At 44.2% G+C, this 9,964-nt stretch overlaps 1 long non-coding RNA gene, 2 other non-coding genes and 1 pseudogene across 3 annotated transcripts; all 4 read left to right on the top strand.

Annotated features, from left to right (window-relative positions):
• Window positions 1-654: 654 nt before the first annotated feature.
• LOC122429228 lies at window positions 655-1,792 on the top strand (annotated as a pseudogene).
• Window positions 1,793-3,527: 1,735 nt separating this feature from the next.
• Window positions 3,528-6,125, top strand: LOC122430143. The gene is made up of 5 exons (XR_006266242.1): window positions 3,528-3,677; window positions 3,860-3,897; window positions 4,130-4,169; window positions 4,660-4,863; window positions 5,241-6,125. It is a non-coding gene; the product is annotated as an uncharacterized LOC122430143 (long non-coding RNA).
• On the top strand, window positions 3,952-4,014 carry LOC122430212. The gene has a single exon (XR_006266290.1). It is a non-coding gene; the product is annotated as a small nucleolar RNA SNORD48 (small nucleolar RNA).
• LOC122430211 lies at window positions 4,491-4,557 on the top strand. The gene has a single exon (XR_006266289.1). It is a non-coding gene; the product is annotated as a small nucleolar RNA SNORD52 (small nucleolar RNA).
• Window positions 6,126-9,964: the final 3,839 nt, after the last annotated feature.

The raw sequence follows: 9,964 nt of genomic DNA, 5'->3' as shown, positions 1-9,964 counted from the left end.
CCCCTCTGGAAAACCAAAACATTTTAGGAGTGACAAAGTATGGGAAGCCTTGTTAAGGAAAAGATTGTAAAGGTAAAAAATATATATATACTTCTGGTTCCTGGACCAATTCTCAAAGGCTGGTCTTACTAACAAGATAGGTGAACTGTAATATGATATTGTATGCTCTGACCATAACTTTGTAGTATGTGCAGTTTAACTGCTGCAGCAGCAGAAATTGGGGGCTTGCTTAAGTTTTTAAAAACTTAACCTGCCAGGTAATAGAATAAATCTTTAAAAGTAAACCCCCATCTTATTTATTTTTGGTTGCTCAGAGGAACATGCAGGATCTTAGTTCCCTGACCAGGGATTAAACCCTCACCCCATGCAGTGGAAGCATGGAGTCTTAACCACTGGACCGCCAGGGAAGTCCCTCAAATCTTTTAATTTCAAATCATTGGAGTTAAGGTTTGCAAAGGTAGTGATACATGGAGATTATTTGGGAGGCTAAAGAAATACTGATATGCACCCCCCACCCCGGCCACCCCTATAAGAGTCAAGAGTCTTGTGAAGTAGGCCAATGCATTGTATAGCATTAAAGCCACCACGACGTTTTCAGCCAAAGTTGAGAAAAACCACTGTACCAGAGGCTATTCCTGATTATTTTTTAGAGGTATGGGGACAAGAGAGAGGGAGGAGAGGAAGGTGTCAGTGTTTCCAGGAGCAGCAGCTGGTGGCAAGGGATATTCTGCTGTGAATCAAAGCTGGAAAGGCCTTAAAATGTTGATTCACTGGCAGCAATAGTAATGCTAAACTTTAGGGAAATTACCACCAACAGCTTAATGGGCCAAAAAAGAGAATTCCTGAAGCTGGGTCAATTAATTTCATGAGTCCTCACTAGGGAAATAGTTCATTAGAAAGCAACATCAGGGCATTTCCTGGCCCTCCAGCGGTTAGGACTCAGTGCTTTCACTGCCAGGGCCTGGGTTCGATCCCTGGTGGAAGTAAAATCCTGCAAGCAGTGAGGCTTGGCCAAAGTACACAGAACTTAAAAAGACATGAGCCATGGAGGAGTACCCTTGCTCAGGAGCCTTGCCCATGGAGAATTGTGGATGATTTCGGTGGAACCTTCATTATGGGTTTTACCAGCAATGAAGTCTTCCAGGCCATAAAGGGCTTCCACAATGATCCTGTAGGAATTCCTTACTGATTGAAAGGCAGTGTCAACGCTGTTAAAGAGCAAAGCCCCTCAAACTGGAGGTAGCTTCGCGGTGTGTGGGCAGGAGTGGGGCTGCTGTTTGCCACCATCCACGGGTCTGGTGTGGCTGCGGGGCAAGGAAGATTTTTGGAACTCTATTACCAGTGAAGCACTGACAGGTCTGTGCTAGCTGCCCACAGTGGCCCATTGGTGATGGTGGGCTCGGCAATGATTTGGGGTGGGGGGTGGGGGGTAGGGGTGGGCATTCTGTAGGCCCTCATCCAGTGTGTTGGCATCCTCCACACTCACTACACTGTCCAGCAGTTCCACAGTGCACTCCCCTTATTGGAGAACCCCAACCAACTGCCCCCAAAGGAGGGCACCGCAGCCCCAGGCTATCAGCAGTATCACTAAGGAAGTGCCTCCGTGGGTGGTTCTCCTCCTTTCCCTCTGGGATGGTCTACCTTGAAGCAAGAGCTGGCTCCCAGTTGGCCCATGGGACCCTCCGGAGAGGGCCCTTAACTGGTTCCCTTATCCCAGGTTGGGGGCGGAGCACCCCAGCTGCCCTGATGGATTGGTCCCTTCTCTCTCAGGGCACCCCAGGCCTAACTCCTATGTAACACACGCTCACCCCAGTCCCTTTGCATAGCGCTCTGATGAGTATTTTAAGCCCATTTTGAAATGCCTTGAGCCACCCATAGGTGGAGCCACTTCCTAGGACAAGGGGCAGAGCCCTCTCCGGGGACATAAGGGCTGAAGGATTTGGAGTCGCAGGGAGAGTTCTCTAATAATGGTTTGTGGGATGAAGAAGAAGAAAAAAAAAAAACTTGAAAAAGAGGGAAATGGGGAGTAACTGTTCACAAGTACAGAGTTTCAGTTGTGTAAGAGGAAAAAATTGTGGCTGAAGCCACCCCCTACAACGGTTCACCCCTTGTAGAATAAAGTTGGGGAAACACAGGATACCAGCCCCAGATGGCTGAGGAATTACTTCTACAAGCCCAGACTTTTGCATCTTCCCATACACAGAAAAAGAGTAAATTCATTGACTTGAGATGTCTGATTTTCTTTAATTACAGTAAATTTTTCAAAGTTCTGACTACACGGTCTTTGTTGCAAAAACCCTATATAGCCTGGCTCCTCCATTTCTTCTTTGGAGCTGAGAGGCTGCAACCTGGGCTAAAGTCTTCAGTGTTTTTTGTTTGTTTGTTTTGTTTTTTTAACATTTAATTGGAAGATAATTGCTTTACAATGTTGTGTTTGCTGTAAGTATACGTATATCCTTTCCTTCTTGAACCTCTCTCCCACCCCCATACTCTCATCCCACCCCTCCAGGTCCTCAGGGAGCACCAGGTTGAGCTCCCTGGGTTACAGGGCAAATTCCCACTAGCTGTCTATTTCACACATGATGGCGTACATATTTCAAGGTCCTCAGTTTTGCCTGCAGAATAAAACAGAATTCACAACTTTCAGGTTGTGCTGCCCCGCCCACTCACCCCCCCAGCACCCCCCACCCCACCCCCACATCCGCCGTAGATAAAATTATCTAACCAGTCTGGATAAAATTAATCCAACCAGTCCATCCTAAAAGAGATCAGTCCTGGGTGTTCATTGGAAAGACTGATGTTGAAGCTGAAACTCCAATACTTTGGCCACCTGATGCGAAGAGCTGACTCATTGGAAAAGACCCTGATGCTGGGAAAGACTGAGGGCAGGAGAAGGGGACGACAGAGGATGAGATGGTTGGATGGCATCATCGACTCGATAGACATGGGTTTGGGTGGACTCCGGGAGCTGGTGATGGACTGGGAGGCCTGGCGTGCTGCGGTTCATGGGGTCGCAAGGAGTCGGACACGACTGAGCGACTGAACTGAACTGAAAGCTGTTTATAAAAAAAGGACCAGAAATAATGTGCCTGACAGGTCTGTGGGCTGGAAGGGGGGTTGCGAATTCAGATTTCGCTGGCTAGAGACAGCGGGATGACAGTCCCTTGGAGTGACACCAATGCCTTGCTGGGACACGTGACAACTAAAGACAAGCCTTCGGGTTACACAAGCTGGGACTGGACCTCCTAGGAGGCCATCCAGGAAGTGTACGCCCACTGGGCAGCGCTGGGGACTTTCTCCGGCCTGGCCAGTCAGGTCACCTGTTCTTTGTATTTAAAAATTCACAAAAACGTCTCCGAATATTTGCCCAGAAGAATGTGAAATATTCGCTCGTGGCCTCTCTTTCACATTGCTTTCGTCTTATGTGGACGACTGATGAGGAACATTCTGCGGGTCGAGACAGGCATCTCAGAAGACAGCCATGCCCTTCAGGTCCCGAAGCCGCGCCGCCGTCAATAAATAGCCCTGGCCCCGCCCGTGCCATTCTCTTTGTGCGACGAACTCGCGCAGAGTAAGGATGGTTCTCAGGCGGTTGGCCTGTCGCTTGCTGCGGAACCTTCCCCAGACCAGGGGGAGGCTGCAGCCTGCGCCGTCTTTGCACAGCTACCGGCGTGCAGGTACCTCGGGAACACGTTGAGGGGGGGAACCGCAGTCTCGGGCTGAGCGGGATGAATTATTAATACAGACTAGAGTTTCTGATATCTCTGTGACGCCACTGCTTGGAACTGACCCAGCCCAGGGCACGGGGGACTCGTCTGGAGTCGCCCTGGACTCTCCTGACTAACTGCTTTCTTTCCAGGCTCCTGATTCTCGAAGGAGGGTCCGAGGAACCACGAGGTGAGTGGATTGTGCGAGCTGGAGTGGCTGGCGGTTTCACTGGGGAAGGATGGGGGTGATGATGACTCCAGGTGATTCTGAGTGTCTCGCTGACGCCATCACCGCAGCGCGCTGACCACCTCCACCGCGCCCCGCCCCCCGTGCTGGGATCTTTGGTATTTGGTTGCGGCGAGAAGTTACTGTTCAAGAACTGTTACTGATCTCGTATTCCTGTGTCTTATTTCTCCATCAGGAGTTAAAACGTCCACCGGTGTGTTATTCTTAAAAGAGGGGTAAGTATTAGCTGTGCTGCTATCTGTCTCTTCACAGGTTATCTTTCTTTAACTCTTCGAACTTTTTTTTTCTCAACCTTGCTAAACCTGCTTCCTCCACCCCTTTTCCTAGTATGAGTTACTCTACATAAGGTGCTTTCTTTTTTTTTTTTTTTTAAATAAGGTGCTTTCTTGATGGAGATATTTCTGCAGTTTAAATTTGTTTTCTGCCTTTCTCTCCTGAACTTTACAAAGCTGAACTCGTAATTTGATAAATCCTTATATTGGGGATATCATCTCTGAATGTTCTAATGCTTTCCTTGATCCAGATCTCCCTAAATTGGGAATGATGATTTCTCAGACTAGAGTCTCTGATACTGGTCTTGATGTCAAAATTAATTTCTGACTCATTTGGGGGAACTGGATACTTGGATATTTGAAAAGAGCTGGTGGGAAGGCTGTGACTGTTTTGTTTTTCTCATTGGTTGTCCTGCTTTCATCTTTTTTCTAGCCTGAGAGCTTTGGAAGCCCAGCCAGGGCAGTACCCCTTCACAGAGATTCCAGGCTAGCCTGGTGACTGAAGGCCTAAAGTTTGGAATTCTCTTGGAGAAGCACTTTTGGAGTGGCTGGGATGTCCAGGTGATGGTTCCTGCCACTTCAGCAACAGGCTGTGACAAGAAGTGGAGAGCAAGATGCCTTCTACCTGGGTACTGTGGTAAGTCTCTTCCTGGCTTTTCTGCCAGCTCCAGAGTGGTGGTGATGAACTGGTTGGACTAGAGTCTCTGAATGGTTCTCTGAGGATCTTTGAAACCACCTGATCCACTCTTGTTTCTTTCCTTCTTGTGTGGCAGTTTTCTTTAAAAAGTAAAATTGGTATATAGTTATATTAGTTTCAGATATATGGTGTAATAAATAATTGGGTATCTATATATACTAGAAGGTGATTACTGCCGCAAGTCCTTTTTGGCTAATCACTGTTCTCTCTGATAGTTTATACCAGTCTGTCCCTTGTATCTATAACAGATTGATGCTCTAATGCCAGCTACTTGCATTTTTTTTTGCATGTTTTTAATATGTATTTCTTTTATGAAGTTCTAGGATTTTGCTGATGCAGAGGATGTCCCCTACCTGGTGTTGGTCAGATCCTTGAAACTTCACATGTTTCCTGCGTAAACCTGTGTGAGCAGCTGTCAAACTCCAGTGGAGAGGGGGTGGGCTGCCTAGAAATTTGGGGACCAAAATCAGTTAGGTGATCTTTATTAGATTGCAATAAAATGTTTTAAAGCAAATAAAAATAGGTGGGTCTGAGTAAAAGCAAGAGGGTACAGAAAGATTTAGGGATGTGAAAGTGAATGAGCATCACAGTTGACATCTAGCTGTACCTCTTTCCAGGTACATTACAAAAAACTAAAATTAGGTTTGTCACATATTGACACCAATGTTGAGGATTTCTAGATGGAGTACCATATCATTTTTAATATTTGAGGTTTTAATTATACTATTAACACAATCATCCAGTTTTCTTCTTGATGAATTGGTGAAAACATAGGTTGTCTGGATATATTTTTAGAAGAATAATACTCCTGGTGGTTGTCAGGAGCTGGGAATGAGGAAGTGAAGAAATACTTAATGGGTATTGTTTCAGTTTTACAAGATGAAAGAGTTCATGGGGATGGATGGTGGTGATAATTGCTCAATGTTATGAACATTGTTATTACCACTGAACTGTATGCCTAAAAGTGGTAAAGATTTGGGGAGGGATAAATTGGAAGATTGGAATTGATACATACACACCACTAAGTATAAAATAGATAACTAATAAAGACCTGTATAGCACAGGAAATGCAGTCCTCTGTAATAGCCTATAAGAGAAGAGGATCCCAAAGTGTTTGTATGTATAACTGACTCAGTTTACTGTGTACCTGAAACTCACATTGTAAATCAACTATACCCCAATAAAATTTTTTTAATGGTAAACATGGTAGTTTTATGTGTATTTCACCACAGTTTAAAAAAGGGGAGAAAAAGTACCCTTTGCTTCTTTTTGTCACTGTCATAAAGGTGATTCCCCACTAGCATGTACAGTGTATTATAAATTTGTTTGGTAGGGGGCATTTGAGTTTCTTTCAAGCTATAAACCAGTCTGATTCCCTGTTTGTACCCATTTGAAGTTTCAGAGTCAAAGGATGTGGGCTTTTAAAAGTAATAGTGTATGTTCCATCAAATTGTCCCACTTTACTTTTTAATGTTAGTTTACTTAACTGGCTGTGCCAGGTCTTAGTTGAAGCATCCAGGGTGTTTAGTTGTGGCATGTGGGATCTAGTTCCCTGACCACAGGGATTGAACCTGTGTCCCCAGCATTAAGAGTGGAGTCTCAGCCACTGGACCACCGGGGGACCCTCGTCCTGGCTTATACTCCAAATGACAGTCTCCTTCAGACTGCATGTTTGTCTATATCTACCATCACTATTCTAACTGGAGTGTACCAGTTTCTGTATCTAATAATTCATGTTTTAAAAATTGCACATCTTTTGCATTTTTCTACGGAACATTTACAGCTTGGTCCCCACTCAGCAAAGATTTTTTTCCGACTTCTATTTTCCTTAGTCACTGCCAGTTTTTTTTCCTCCTTGAAATTGCCTTGTTAGGTACTACTACAGGGCAAGGTCACCTGCTCCCATTGTTATTCTCTGACCTTGGGTTCTTTGTAATCTTCAGTTCAATTCAGTCGTGACCTGCAGCACGCCAGGCCTCCCTGTCCATCACCAGCTCCCGAAGTCCACCCAAACCCATGTCCATTGAGTTGGTGATGCCATCCAACCATCTCATCCTCTGTCATCCCCTTTTCCTCCTACCCTCAATCTTTTCCAGCATCAGGGTCTTTTCAAATGAGTCAGCTCGTTGCATCAGGTGGCCAAAGTATTGGAGTTGCAGCTTCAACATCAGTCCTTCCAGTGAACACCCAGGACTGATCTGTAGGATGGACTGGTTGGATCTCCTTGCAGTCCAAGGGACTCTCAGGAGTCTTCTACAACACCACAATTCAAAAGCATCAATTCTTCAGCGCTCAGCTTTCTTTATAGTCCAACTCTCACATCCATACATGACCACTGGAAAAACCATAGCCTTGACTAGACAGACCTTTGTTGGCAAAGTAATGTCTCTGCTTTTTATTTTTTATTTTTTTTGTGTGTGTGTGTGTCTCTGCTTTTTAATATGTTGTCTAGGTTGGTCATAACTTTCCTTCCAAGGAGTAAGCGTCTTTCAATTTCATGGCTGCAATCACCATCTGCAATGATTTTGGAGCCCCAAAAAATATAGTCAGCCACTGTTTCCACTGTTTCCCCACCTATTTACCATGAAGTGATGGGACCAGATGCCATGATCTTAGTTTTCTGAATGTTGAGCTTTAAGCCAACTTTTTCACTCTCCTTTTTCACTTTCATCAAGAGGCTCTTTAGTTCTTCACTTTCTGCCATAAGGGTGGTGTCATCTGCATATCTGAGGTTATTGATATTTCTCCTGGCAATCTTGATTCCAGCTTGTGCTTCCTCCAGCCCAGTGTTTCTCATGATGTACTCTTGCATATAAGTTAAATAAGCAAGGTGACAATATACAGCCTTGAAGTACTCCTTTTCCTATTTGGAACCAGTCTGTTGTCCCATATCCAGTCTGAACTGTTGATTCCTGACCTGTATACAGGTTTCTCAAGAGGCAGGTCAGGTGGTCTGATAGCAGCTCTCATGTATTTAGTGCTTCTGTCTGTGCTAGACTGTGTTTCACTTCACTGAGTTCTTAAAACCTTACAAAGTAGATACTTATCTACCCTGGTTAGCAGGCAAAGAGAGGAATGCTCAGGGATATTAAATAATTTGCTTAAGGTCACAGACAGGTATTGTGGTAGGAGATAGATTGGCACCTGGGCTGGACAGCTGGTGTTCGTTGAGTGAAGTAAAATTGAAGCTTTGTTCTCACCCAGACACTCTGAGAACAAAGCTAGTGGCAGAAGCTGAGCTGAGTTCTGCTAAAATAAAGACTTAAGATGATCACTCCTGAGGTCAAGGAAAACTTTCCTGTCTGCACATTCTCAGGAAGTTTCCTTGCGGGTCAGAAAAGGAGGGGATGCCACCCCATGATAAGCTTGGATATCCCTCCACAGGCCTCTTCAGTGGACTCCACCTTGGCAAAAAGCTGCACACATCTTGGGGAGGGTCTTAGGGACTGGTCAGGTGTGAAAAAAGATAATTGGACAAGTGTAAACAAAGACCCAAAACTGTCCTATATGTGTACTTAATTTTTCCTGTACTCCTCAGAGAGGATACCCATCTGTCTTTCTACCTTGAAAGTGAAAATGTTGCTGAGTCATGTCTTGACTTTTCGACTCCATAGACTAGCCCACCAGGTTCCTCTCTCCATGGAATTCTCCAGGCAAGAATACTGGAGTGAGTAGCCATTCCCTTCTCCAGGGGATCTTCCCAACCCAGACACTGAATCTCTCCCCTTATGGGCAGATTCCAGTCTGAGTCACCAGGGAAACTCTGCTGCTTTCTGCTTTACTTCAATCTTAAATAAACTGTTTTTTTCTCTGTGTGCTCCCTCACTTGTGCTGTGTACCTACTAAAAATGAGGTGTGTTCTTTTCAACACAGTGTTTCCACTTCTGGTAACACACCCTAAACACAGTCACACAGATTAATGTACATGAATCCTTGATGTTACTAATTGTAAGGGGGGAGAAAAAAGAAACTCAAGTGTTCTCCAGTAGGGAAATGGCCGTATAGTCATACAAGATATACATTCAGCAGTAGTACGCCTAACATACCAGGGTGGATTAATCTCACAATGTGAAGGAAAAAAGCAAATCACAGAAAAATAATATGTAATGTGAAAACCTCACTAAATAATACATTGTCTAAAGGTCCTATTGTATAGCACAGGAACTATATTCAATATCCTGTGATTAAATCTAATGAGAAAGAATATGAAAAGGAGTGTGTGTGTGTGTGTGTGTACTACATATGTATGTATAGCTGAATTACTTCACTGTATAGCAGAAATTAACATTGTAAATAAATTTAAAATATATGTATTGTTTGGAGTTAAGTATCATAATAAAAACAAAAAGAAATGCACAGGATTGTTAAATGCTAAATTCAAGGTGGGGTGAGTATGGAGAGATGTATTCAAGGAAGTGTACAGAGGGTCTATGGGAACTCGTTGTGCAATTCATATTTTTGTATGTCTGAATTACTTAATAACTTAAATGTGGTTTGGAACCTGTGAATCTCAGAGGGGCTGAACACAGGCAAAAGCTTAAGTCAGCCCCAGGGATACCTCCAGACAGGGAGCTCCCTTGGAAGACAACTGTTCGCAAGATGAGCCAAAATAAAAAACACCCTCAGGAGAACAAATCAGCAGGTGACTTTACAACCAAGAAACTCAGATGGGGAGCATGCTTGGAGACTAAAGCTGTTCAAAGAGATAAACAGGCTAATTCAATCCATTGATAGAGAATTAGTAATCTGGAAGAATCATCCATAATGTGGAGTAGAGAAAACAGAAATGAATAACATGAAAAGGAGTTGATAGGAAAGATGAAATGAGCCACTCCAACATTTGGCATTGTTTGCTTAGAGCTACTCTCACAGTGCTGGTTTGTTTTAATGCTCCAGTGAGAACAATTGCAGGTACAATGGTTAGTTCTGTCCAGTGGCATCTGTGGGCATCTGGCTTTCAGCAGCTCAGGGCCATCTGTTTCTTTCTTTCTTTTTAAATTTATTTACTTAATTTATTTGGCTGCACCGGGTCTTAGTCACG

Source organism: Cervus canadensis, chromosome 28 (genome assembly GCF_019320065.1).
Source record: "Cervus canadensis isolate Bull #8, Minnesota chromosome 28, ASM1932006v1, whole genome shotgun sequence".
In the NCBI taxonomy this organism is placed as follows: Eukaryota; Metazoa; Chordata; class Mammalia; order Artiodactyla; family Cervidae; genus Cervus; species Cervus canadensis.
Note: the sequence above shows the minus strand (reverse complement) of the source record. Positions and strands in the feature narration are given on the sequence as shown.